Source organism: Phascolarctos cinereus, unplaced genomic scaffold, assembly GCF_003287225.1.
Source record: "Phascolarctos cinereus isolate Bilbo 61053 unplaced genomic scaffold, phaCin_HiC Scaffold_4;HRSCAF=312, whole genome shotgun sequence".
In the NCBI taxonomy this organism is placed as follows: Eukaryota; Metazoa; Chordata; class Mammalia; order Diprotodontia; family Phascolarctidae; genus Phascolarctos; species Phascolarctos cinereus.
Window position 1 is genome coordinate 220152932 of NW_027555847.1, and position 13308 is coordinate 220166239.

At 38.3% G+C, this 13308-nt stretch overlaps 1 protein-coding gene across 4 annotated transcripts in view; it reads right to left on the reverse strand.

Annotated features, from left to right (window-relative positions):
* MAD1L1 (mitotic arrest deficient 1 like 1) overlaps nt 1–13308 on the reverse strand; it is an 860690-nt gene that overhangs the window by 460296 nt on the left and 387086 nt on the right. Inside the window, exon 1 of one of the 4 annotated variants that reach the window (XM_020975228.2) lies at nt 2862–2879. The exons of the other annotated variants lie outside the window; for them this stretch is intronic. The gene's annotated coding sequence lies outside the window, so the exon portion shown is untranslated. Of the gene's footprint in view, nt 1–2861; nt 2880–13308 lie in introns of those variants that run through there. 4 annotated transcript variants of the gene reach the window in all.

Below are 13308 nucleotides of genomic sequence, written 5' to 3' on the forward strand. Positions count from 1 at the left end.
AGAGACAATCTGCCTGGAGCAGACCTCTTTTCACTATGAAAACCTTACCTTCCTGATCGCACTTTCAGTTTGTTCTTCCCATGTCTCCAAAGTATATATAATTCATTCCTAACTTTCCAATAGTCCTCCCTTAGGCACTAGTGGTCTCCCTAAAGCACTTCTAGGATGACTTCAATTTAAAAATGTCTCAAAAGATAAATCTATAAAAATGTAATGCATATGTTGGCCTACACACACACACACACACACACACACACACACACACACACATTTCTGACATAGAATTTGAGCACAGACCTTAATCAAAATGTCAGTCAAAAACTTAACTATCTGGTTCTATGATAAAAATGTAAATATGAATGAATGAATGAATGAATAAAAATTTTAAAAATGAAAAAACAACCACCTTTTCCCAGAATTCTTTTCCTTCTTCATAAGCTCCAACATAGTCTCTAAGACACTCAAGGCCTAACAACAACATTCTAGAAGTCAGAAAAGAGTGTGCTTTTTTTTTAATCTAGAAGATTCTCTGTACAGTGTTATACTGCTCTGAAAGTGTTCAACTGCTCTGATTTTTATGATGAAGAATCCATTCTTATTTTCTGACAACAAAGGTCACATAATATGAGATTCAGAATATAAACATACACTATGAGAGTCAGGAAAAAACACTTAAGATCATTCAACCCAACCCTTCATATTCAAGATGAGGAAACTAAAGTCCAGAGACGGGAAGGGATTTGCCCAAGGTCACACAGCAGGTCTCCAAATTGTGCCCAGTCCACTGACTTTCCACTATATCGTGCATGAAATCAATACATTTAAGCATCATTTCTTCTATATCTCCTTGCTCTCCCATTTCCCTCCCACTCCTACTTGAAAGTGCCAATGAGTCATAAAATAGCTAAAGATGGATACAAAAGAAGGGGCCTGAATAATCCATCCTTGAAACAAGAACTGACTACATAACTTGCTATTTGGCAGATTCTCATCTTCATCAGCATAAATTCAGAACCTGTTGTGCGCAAGGTACAGTCAAGACGCCAGCAGGTGCTCAAAGGTGCCAGAAACCAGAGATGGGTTTTGCACATGAATGGCCATGTGATGTAGTAAGGAGAAAGAGAGATTTGGAGTCATGAGACTGCCATGCCAGTCCTAATTTCATCCCTGTGAGCTCAACGAGGCATGTGTGCTCTCAAGAGCTTCAACATCCTCTTCTGTAAAATGGGAACTTTAACACTTGCACTACTTACATCAATATCACAGTTGCTGTGAGGAGAATGTTTTGTAAACCACAACACATTATACAACTGTGAGCTATGACTATTATGGATCTCAGTCTCAAGAGCCAATTCCAGATTATGAAAAGTACTGAGGAAGAAGCCTGATATAAATTATAAGACATCAGATATGTCACCTCCCCTCTCTGGTGTCAATCTTCTCCTCTGTAAAATGAGATACTAGGACTGAAGTTTCTTCCAATTTTAACATTCTGGGATACAAAATCCTACTAAACTATTTTTGAAGAGGTTTAGTACAAATATAATGTAAACTGGAGAAAGACAGTATAGAGAAAGACTTAGACTAGGGATTTGGGATTTTGGAATTACAAAGGAGTATCTCTCAAATTAATGTAGGAACAGGAATTCAAATAAAAAAGTGGGGGGGAAGAGGAAGAGGAGAGCCTGAACAATAAAAGACTTCTAAAGCCTGGCTAAGTAATGTCAGAAATGTCACCCTCTAATCAGGATGGCTTAGCTTGGTACAGTTTTGAATGGGGGTTGGAGGAAGAGCCAGACTAGCCTCTGGAGGGCCCTTCCAGTTGCAGGATTCTGTGATTCTGTGTTAATAAGCAAACTTGCAGAAAGGGAGAAAAATGTTCTGGAGCGAGAAGGATGACAAGTCCCCAGACAAGTGACAGGTCTGAGTCAGACAGGAAGAGGAAAGAGAAGGTTATATGTATTAGTGGAGGCTTCTCATCCATGTGTTTGTCTGAGAAATCAATATTTATATAGCACCATAAATCTACATGAAACATGGCCATAAATATCCCTGTACACTAAAAGGTGGCATACAGAGAGCAGAGGGGTAATTACTACTTAATGCATTCTGTACACAATGTATCTATACCATGACAAGACCAAACTAACAGGCATATATACCTAATATCAAACATAACCAAGCTAAAAGCAACAAATGCCTAGCTCAGATGAATACTATTTGTGAATCGGTCATGATAAGCCACTAGATTTTAAATAGCATGAGCATTATATATATATATATATATATATATATATATATGCACACACACATATATATGTATATATATATATATACATACACACACACACATATATGTATATATATATATATACATACACACACACACACACACACACACACACATATATATATATATATATATATATATATATACATACACACACACATATATATATATATATATAAACTTGGCTAACTGCTGGGAACTATAATTGGGAAAAATTGCCTAGAAAACAGTAATAGTGAGGGTGACAATCACCACCACTATCACCACTACTCACCACCATCACCAACATCCTCCTCCTCATCATCATCATTCAGTCCTGATGTGAAAATAACTTGCACTGCATTTTAAAGTATAAATACAGGAAGGTACCAATGGATACAGGATATATGCACACATACACACACACACACACCACACACACACACACATCTAAAAACATACAGATATGTGTATTTAGAGAGAGAGAGAAAGAAGGGGAAAGGTGCAGAGAAATACAAAGGGAGAAGAGAGACGGCAATGAGAGAAGGAAAAAATATGAGAAGCAAGAATAAGTATAACTTAGAGCACGTACCAGCCAGCAGAGGAATATATATATGGAGGAAGATGCAGGGCTAGTTACCTGGGAAACGGGGCAGTTCCACACACAAACATTATACATTCTAAGGAAACAGGTATTCATACTGCAATAATATCAATTCAGAGGGTAGTATTTCTCAAAAGCTGTTACATACAAATAAGATTTTTTCTCTCACTAGATGATAATAATGTGCTTGACTAATACTACATCAATGACATATTGGATGAAGCTGAGCTACTAAAAATTTAAAAAATATGTATTATGGCTTTAATGTATCAATAAACATTTATTAAGTGCCTACTATGTGCTCTGTACTATATTAAATGCTGGATATTATGGGGGGCTTAACAATGGCAAACCTCTGTAAAGGAAGTGATTAACTAAGGAAGATGATGGGAAAAAATGATGAGCAGTAGTGAAAGAGAGAACAAAAGCTATCCAAAAAAGCAGCGGAGAGATTAAGCAAATATATAACTTTAGAACATGATAGATCAGAGATGTATGTCACAAAAATTTTTAACTTCAAAGGATAACAATAGGATCACAGATTGAATGCTGGAAGAGACTTCAGAAAATATCTAGTCTAGTCTCATTTTATTGATGAGGAATCTAAACCCCAAAATATTAAAATACTTGCCCATGCAAAGAATTAGAAACTGAGAGGATGCTCATCAATTGAGAAACAACTGAAGAAGTTGTGGTATATGATTGTGATAGAATACTATTGTGCTAGTAAGAAATGATGAAAGGGATGGCTTCAGAAAAACCTGGGAAGACTTATATGAACTGAGGTAGAGTGAAGTGAGCAGAACCAGGAGAACATTGTATACAGTAACAGCAATATTGTAGCAAAGATTAACTGTGAAAGATTTAGCTACTCAGATCAATACAATGAGCCATGAAAATTCCAAAGAACTCGAGATGAAAAATGCTATCCACATCCAGAGAGAGAATTGATGAACTCTGAGTATAGGTTTTCTATCATTTTCTTTATTTTTCTAGCTTCCCCCCTTCCCTTAACATGGCTAATGTGGAGATGTGTTGTATGACTTCATATAAATAAAGAGTATTATATTTCTTGCCTTCTCAATTGGAAGGGGAGGGGTGGAGGAAGGGAGAGAATTTGGTAATAAAAATTTGAAAAAAAAAAAAGATTTGTCCGTGGCTGTAAGTAAGGTGGATTTTGTTATTCTTTTTTCTTGATAATAGTTCCCAGGATCATACATACTATTTCCCAGGATCCATGGCCAAAACAATTTCTAGTTTCCAAGCTTATGGCTTGTAAACATCTCTACCATGCTTGTGCAGCGTTATATAATGATAAATAATATAAACATTTGTGCTTAAATTACAAATATCCACTGCAGCTGCCCAGTGCGATGAGTTAATGTAAACTTGTGAGACTGCTGACAAGATGCCTTCTCTGTGTGCTCCTCTATAAATCAGGTGAGCACTGGTCAGTGAGTGAGGATTTGGAAAATGCATACAGGAATACATGTGTGTCTGCCTCAACTGGCCCCCACTGAGGCTTGGTGCGAACGCACAAGCTGGAATGCTATCCATGCCTTGACTGGCCCCCATCAAGGCTGGGGGGGACTTATGAATGTATGTGCTTATCTTGACTGGCTCCCATTGAGACTTAGGGGGTGCTAGGAGTTGGTGCTCCTATTCTCGCCCACCCCTGCAAGAAGAGTAATTAGGGGATGCTGTAGGAGTTGGTGCTCCCATTATCAGCAACCCACTGGAGAAGACTAAGAATAAATTATTACTGAACCCCTCCACAGCCGTCTTCCTGTGCTTCTGGCTGCCCAGATCAAGAGTGAGCCTGCTGGAAAAGCTCCTGTGCCAACTGCCACGCAATAGCCACACACGTAGTAACAGCACACAAGCAGCCCTGTGGTCACATCAAAGCCTCAAGCTTTTCACATGAGTAACAGGGAATGTAGACTGAAGCGAAGCTTTCTCCCTTCTCAACTTTTTTCTTTATATCCTATCCAGTCACACCATGACACCAAGGGATACCCAAAATGGGCCCCTTGCATTCTACTCCACTGCCAGGGCCCACTTTTCCAGCTTCTGATCTTGCTCTGGGAACAATCATCAAAGCAATATCTCTCCTGCAGCTGGAAAAGGCATGACAAAATATGGTTTCACTAATGATCCCTGCGACCACCTGAAAAAACTCCTTCTTTGACCACCACATATGTATTATATCATCCTACTGGAATGTAAGCTCTTTGAGAATAATGGCATATTTCATGTACTTAACAAATCCTTGCTGATTCACTGCCTGACTGATATGTAGCTCCTGGATAGAAAGAGAAGACTAAGAAAAAAGAATGAAGAGACAATTCCATCATGTTTGAAGGTCACACAGATTCAGTGGACGCTGTGGGTGAACCAACGGAAAGGCATGACTATTAAGAAAGATGCTTAGTTAGGATGTCCAGAACGAGCTCACCACCAGTGAGCATAGCTGGTGACAAACAGAAGAGCTGCTAGCGCTTATTCAATCATAAATGTCACTGCTGAGGCCTTCTACCTCCATTAAGCTCCAAAAAGAGCTGTAAAGACTAAGAGTAGATCAGCAATTCCTCTGTTCCACCCTGAAAATTAGACTAAGCTCTAATTTGTTTTCATTCTAATAAACTCCTACCTCTCTTCATCACTCCATTTGAGCTATCTGATTCATTCTCTCCTTTACACCCACTCAAACCAAGCTCCTTTTAAAAAGGGATTCACAATTTGTCTCACTCTACAGGTGGCAGCTCAGCTTGAGATAAGCTTTTCCTTCAGTTCCCTCTCTCCTTTTTTTAAAAAATAAAACCTTTCTAACCCAATCATTCAACTGCTCCCTTACAATCACCAAGTCTGGACCACCTCCACTTAAAACTCTTACACAATTCATAAGTTTATATTCACTTTATAACTTTCAGGAAGAAAAAATGAGAAAAAGAATGGGAAGGAAGGAGGAAAGGAAGAAGGAAGGAGGAAAGGAAGGAAGGAGGGAGGGAGGCAGAGAGGGAAGGAAGGAAGGAAGGGAAAAGGGACAGAAGGAGGAAGGGAGGGAGAAATGGAGGAAGTAAAGAAGGGAGAGAGGAAGGGAGGGAAGGAGAGAGGAAGTTTAGTTCTGTGAACACAAATAGTTACAATATCCTTTTCTAATACATATCTCTTTAGAAACTGATCACTAAGGAGAAACAATACATTACAGGTGGGAAGTTTAAAATAGTAAACTCTCATCCTGCTCTTCTTTTCCTAGCAGACAAGTAGGAGGAAAAAACGTGGATCTGTTCATGAAAATCCATTCCCACTACTAGAAACACAACTCGGATGACATACCCTTGTGATGGTAGGTTGATAGCATCATCTTCACATACCTTAGTGGTGAGATGGAGCCCTATACTTGAAAAGAGTTTTTTATTTTTATTTTTATCAGTGAAGATACACAAAAGGTAAAAAAAAAATAAAGTTATTAAACAAAACTTAGGTGAAAACTTGCAAAAGCAAAAATTGATACCTCCTAGTGTTAATTTTGTGCCCATCTTCTTGCTAAGTCAAGAGGAGAGAAACTCCAGAAACCACAGAAAGGCCAAGATATAGGTGTGGTGGCCACTTTACAGTACCCATACCTATGGGGCTCAGGATTTTATTACAAAAAGAATGTACAATAGAAAGTACAATGTTATGGTCTCTTTGTTATAGGCAAAGCTAATTCTTTTCAAATAGCGAGAAGCTGCTGAAATACATTAATATTGAAGGTTAAAAAAATCTGTTTTAAGCAAGAAAAGTCAGGAGTAGATGGTGGTAGTTAGCAGACATTTATTTACAAAAATTCTTAATTTCTTATCTTGTTCCTCCTTTTCTTTCCTCTTCTCCTCTCTTCTTTTGCCTATACCTTAGCACCATCATTATCTAACCCTTCTTTCACCTCATCCCAGAAAGGAACTGAGGGCTCTCCTCTAATCTCAGTAAACGAGTCAGGACCTTGCTGGAAATTGTCTAAGTGGCAAGTCAGAAGTTAGAACCACTATAGTTGGAGATACAGACACTCCTCCAGCCACATTTCATCACACTTGTGACACAACAAAGTGTCTGAATGGGACCGCAGAAATATGCCGCATTTACAAAAAACCTGGTGTGCCAAATACTACACAGTAAATATTCAAAATGTGATTTCTAAATAAGCAATTACAAAGAAATATATTTGGTACTAAATATTTCTCTTTATCTGTGCAAATGCACTTTCAATAGAAATAATTACAAGTACATTACATTATTTATAATTTGTTTTATTATCATAATCTTAAGTATAATAGCATTATAATTATGTTTTTACATTTTAATTATATTATTATTATTTTATTTTGAAACAAAAATGCTCATCCTACTTTTTCCATTTTCTTTGGCTCACAGATTAAAAAAATGCAGTGTCAGTTGATGTAGATTGGTCCTTCAATGTACTCTTAAATCCGGGTCCTTCTAGTGTTTTGTGTTAAGAGATAGGATTCAAACCCAAATCTTTTCTAATTCCAAATCCAGGGCTCTATCCACTACACCATGACGCTAATGAGCACCCATTATGTATAACACATCTCAAGATGCTAAAAGAGATAAACCAGGACTAATCTCATTTTAATATAATTAAACAATTTTCAGTGTTCCCCAGAGAAACTGACAGTGCAGGTCCAAGAGACCAATCACACTGAAGCCCACTTAGCAGCAAGAGAAGGCTTTTGGGGTCACTGTGAGTGCTAGTGGCAAGACTGGTGGGCAGGTTTTTATCACTGTGCTTGGACTCTGAAAAGAGAGAGTTAGGAGGGCAGTGGTGAGTCAGATGAATGAAGCAGCTTTGTATCCCTGCAGAGGAAGTTACATTGCTTTTGAAACGACTTGTGCCTGTTTCTCCAGCTTTCTTCCCGGCTCCTCATCTATCCTGGTGGTACTAGAGCATTGATTCTTGTTGAGAACAGAAGGAAGGAATAAACCAGCAGCAGCTTAGGCCTCAGCTACCAAGAGAATACTGACTGTCAGGACAGTATCTTATGAACTACAGGGACTGATGAAGGGACCTGACCACAGGGATGGCCCTCCCCAGAGAACAAGACCATCCTTCCCCAGTTATGTAGTGGATCACACGGCTCCTCAAAGAGAGAAACTGACATTGGCACATCAACGTCCCTGGTGCTAAACTCCAAACCAAACACCTACTTCACTCGAAGCAGTGATTGTATTGTATAGAAAAGACTCAGAAAACTTCTAGGTAGAGAAGAGCTTGGCTCTAGTCCTGGCCGCACCACTGGTCATGAGACCATAGGCAAATTTTCAACTATAAACGGGAGAGGAGAACTGAACGGTTTTTAAGGTCTTTCCTGACTTCGCCCACAGAAGAGTAAAAATGACCACAATGAAACCACAATTTCACCAGGCACAAGGGTCACTGGTCCTGAACTTTCCTGGTTATGCAAATAAGGGCATGATATAATGAAGAGTCTAGTGCCACTACAAAATTAGGACCCTCACTCCCCCCAAATAGGATTACTGCAAACCTATGCTGGAAAGGAAGAGGCATCTAGACATGGGAATGAATGACATCTCTCTCTCCCTGGCCAGAACCCACAGCTAGATCTCCGCTCTAATACAGGCAGGTAAGTTAGGGGAAAATAACAAAGGGAAGAATTTAAAGATTCATTTCTATAACTGAAGAAGATGTTTAAGAGGCAGTATTGGTTAGTAAATACAGGGCTAAACTTCTGCTCAATCAGGAAAACGTGGGTTCAAGTGAATAAGTCCCCCAGTAAGTCCCCCCAGCAGGAACGTTAACTTACAGAGAAGATGCCTGCATTGGTGGATAGAATGCACTGCACTGACGAACTTAAAAAAAAAAAACCACAAGGCTACTTATCTCTGGGGCATATATAAATGATCAACTACACATGAATACTAGGCGCCCAATGCTTGGCTAGAAACCACACTAAAGTTATGTTATTGGTTATAAGTCATTCAACTAAGTACTCTGGAATCCCTCCTGTACCAATCCTCTCTAGGACCTCTTTTCCAAAGCGAAATATTAATCTGAACTTATGTTTGCATAGCATTTTATATTGTTTTTCAAAGCCTTTCACTACACATTATTTCATTTAATCTTTACAAGCTTGGTGAGGCAAACAGAGATTATTGTTCCTCAGGAAACTGAGGCTCAGAAAGGCTGCACGATGTAGCCAAGTTCACATGGAAAGTAATTCTGGAACTAGAACCCAGAACTCTGACTCCTTTCACACTGTGAATCCCATACTGAGTAAAGCCAAAATATACAAATAGGTTTCAGGAGAAATTTGGTTCTCTCATTTTTAGATAGAGAATTCATTTTGCAAAATAATTTATCACATGTCACTTTAAAAATGTACCAAGGAAGGGGTGGTGGGAAAACAGGAACAGTAATACAATTTTATCAGAGTTGTGAATTACTCCAACTATCTGGGAAAAAATATGAAATTATGCTAGCAAAGTAACTAAAATGTTCATACTTTTTCTCCTAGAAATCCCACTGCTAAGGAATATAAAAAGAAGGGTCTCATAAAAACTGGTGGCACTTTTTATAGCAGCAAAGCAATGAAAAAGATGTCCATTCATTGGGAAATGACTATATACATCATGGCTGAAGAATATAAAGGAATATTATTGGACTATATGAAATGAAGAATGTAAGAACACTGGGAAACCTTGTAAGATTTATATAAACTAATGCAAAGTGAAATAAGCAGAATGACCACAACAATGTATACTAAAAGAATACAAAAAAACATCAAAACTTAATGTTGTATAATTATAATGATTAAGGTTGGTCCCAAAGAAGAGCTATGAGCCTCTTCTTTGCAGAGGGGGAGGATTAGGAGTATGGAAAACTGATACATGGTAGAACTTTCAAGTACTGATTAGTTTTGCTGAATTATTTAATTTTTCTCTTCTTAATTCATCCTTATAAATGATGACTGTATGGCAGAGGAGGTGGTAGGAATATAATGAAAAAATGTAGAGGACATAAAACAAGAGATATTAATAAATATTACCCCCAAAAAAGTATCAAATATGACCTCAGATACTTACTAGCTGTGTGACCATGGGCAAATCACTTAACCCCTGCATTAATGGGAAAAACAAAAACAAAAACAAACTGGAGAATGAAATGGAAAACCACTCCAGTATTTTTGCCAAGAAAACCCCAGGGAAAGTATCATCACAAAGAGTCAGATGCAACCGAACAACAACCACTATAGGGAACAGAATACCTCTTGAACCTAGAGTCAGGAATATTCAATTTCAAATCCTATCTAACAATTACCGTGACCAAAAAGCAAGTCTCTAACCCTAACTGCTCTAAGCCTCAGTTTCCTTACCAATTACAGCAATCATATCTGCCTCTCAGATTTGCTGTGAGGATCCAGTGAGATCATATAAACTGCTGTCAGTCACCCAGCATTTTTTTTTCTTTCTTTTTCTTTTTTAAGGCAATTGGGGTTAAGTGACTTGCCCAGGGTCACACAGCTAGTAAGTGTCAAGTGTTTGGTCTGAGGCCACATTTGAACTCAGGTCCTCCTGACTTCAGGGCCAGTGTTCTATCCATTACGCCACCTAGCTGCCCCCTCACCCAGCATTTCTTAAGCAGCTACTATGTACCAGGCACTTGTGCTAAGCACCGAGGGTACAAAGAATGGGAAAACAGTCCTTGCTCTCAAGGACCTCATGGTTCAAAGACGGGAGATGTTTTGCAAATATTAAAGTGCTTGAAAACACTATATTATAGCATTATATAAATACCTGCTACTATTTCACTCTCTAGACACTGGCACCATACTACTGCTGCTTGCTCACCCTGCCCCTGTGGCCCCTTTTTCCCACTGCTGAGTTCTTCCCAAAACCTCTATTTTGAGGAAGGGCATTAACCAGTGATGTTTCACTTGTGGACTGGCCCAAATACAGGTACCTTTCCTCTTTTACTTTCCATTCCCCTCTCCCCATATCTCTCTGTCTCTCTGTCTCTCTCTCCCTCCCCCCACCCCCCATTAGAATCTAATTTCCCTGAGGGCAGGGGCTGTCTTTCTTTTTGCTTGTATTTCTAAGTCCAGCACTTAGCACTGTGTCTGGCACATAACAAATACTTCATAAATGCTTGCTGATTTCAATGACTACTGTTACTGCTACTACTTAAAATTACCTCTCCCTTAGATATGTTAGAATCTGAATCAGTGTAAAGGCTGCTGATAACTGCACAGGGATGGCACCACCGGTCTGCTATTTTCAAGGATATTTTGAAAAGAGCAAATAATCTGAAAAGAACAGTCCCATTAGTACCTTCATTAACTCCTGTACTCCATGCCTATGACTTCTCCAAGTTTTCTCCATGTATTCACTACACAAATATAAAACCAAAGCCAACTGTGAAAACTCTAAGCTACTGACAGATTTGACTGCAAAGCTGAATCTCTGAATGGTAATAATAATTTTTCCATATCTAACTGCAGAAAATGAGAACTTTGATCCTTCACTGCAAAACAACTCTTCATCTCATTAATGGAATCAATAACAAACGCCACTGGGTTGTTTAAAAAAAAATGAAAATAAAGGAAGTTTCTAAGTTGGATTGTACTGGGATCCCTTCCCCAGAGGAGATTTTCTTAAAATCATTTTGTGATAACAAGTATTGGTAACAGCCAATCAGCTGAGCCAACAAATGAAGTTAATGCTTCCAACTAGACTGTATGCCTATGTAAACAACTGCAGTGGAACACTAGGGATCCTCACAATGCAGGTGCTATAACCAAGAGGAAAGGAGTCACTGAACAGTAAGGATTCAGTCTTCTCGTTACAAGAGTTTCACCCAGGTATTCTCTCCTCATCAATAAATATATCTGAATATCAAAACACAGTCTAAAAATATGTACATATTATTGATACATAGACCATACAAATTCAAAATAGAAGACACAATTCAAACCAAATTTCTTAAACAACAATTTATAGCCAAGGGATATTTTCATACCAATTCAAGGAACTCTTGGTTATCTAAGCTGATGCACAATCCCCAACGTGTTATAATTTGATTTTGGAGCATATGATGTTGTTTTTTTCTTAGGCCAGGAGATTTACCTTCCTAATCATATCTTTATGAAAATGTGCTTGTACTCCCAAATTATAAAAATAAAATGGCTAAAACATATGGTCAAGACAAGCGCTGAACAGCAATAACAATTATAAGGAGGACAATATTTCTTTACATTTCTATAAAGCTCATCTGCATTTCTACAAAGTTTTCCAAGATTTTTTCCTTTTTTTTAACTTCTATTTATTTATTTATTTATTTTTTTCCCGTATGCTTTTGAGTTGAAAAATTTTCTCCCTTTTCCTCCCCCCACCCTCCCCAAGATGTCACACAATCTGATATAGGCTTTACATTTACATACCCATTAAACATATTTTCACATTAGTGAAGTTGTAAGTAAAAATTAGAACCAATAGGAGGAACCATCAGAAAGATGAAACAACACTCAACAGAAGGTAAAAATAAGTGATAGCGATTCGACTTCCATAGTTCTTTCTTTGGGTGTGGACAGCATTTTCCATCCCGAGGCCTCTGGAGATGTCTTAGATCCTCGTAATGCTGAGAAGGGTTCAGTTTAACAATCTTAGTCATTGCGTAACATGGCTGTTATTGTGTACAAAGTCCTCTTGGTTCTTGCTCACTTCACTCAGCATCCAAGATTTTTTCACAAAACCAAAAAACAGTCTGGTTTGTTCTCTGTGTCATGAGCACAGGTCTAACCTAAGGAGACTACAAGGTAGGGATCATGTCTTTTCTTATATTACCCAAACTGGCTGGCACGAGACTTGGGGACAAAGCATGTATTCAATATGATTAGGGTTGAGTGATGTCTTCCTCAGATAATAAACAAAGGGAGTAACTGAAAGTTGACCATATTAAAAATCCCTTCTGTCAATAACCAAACCAAAAGCATATCTGAAGACATCAATGAGCCAGTCACCAGATCCTGTACAAGCTGAACCAGAATTTTTCTTCTCGTGTCAGCCTGTGCTACTTCGGTAAGAACAAGCTAACAATTCTTTCATCTAAATGGTGATGACATAAAGTGATATGATGCAACAACCACTAAATAAAAGGAAACTCTAGTAATTTCAAGCTCCATTTAAGGAGCTCTATTTAATTTCAAACTGCCATTTTACAGGAGAATGACAGAAAATGTGGTGGGGAAACTGTAAGCATTCTAAGCCATAGTGACTTACCTCCATTTACCACCCCCTTATTCTCCCCCAAAAAAGTCAACAACACTCTGGTAAGTGGACCTTAAAAAAATAATTTCTTATGACTGTTCATGTGGGTTAAGACGTTTACTTACAGCAAAGAAAGTAACTGGAAGGGATCAAA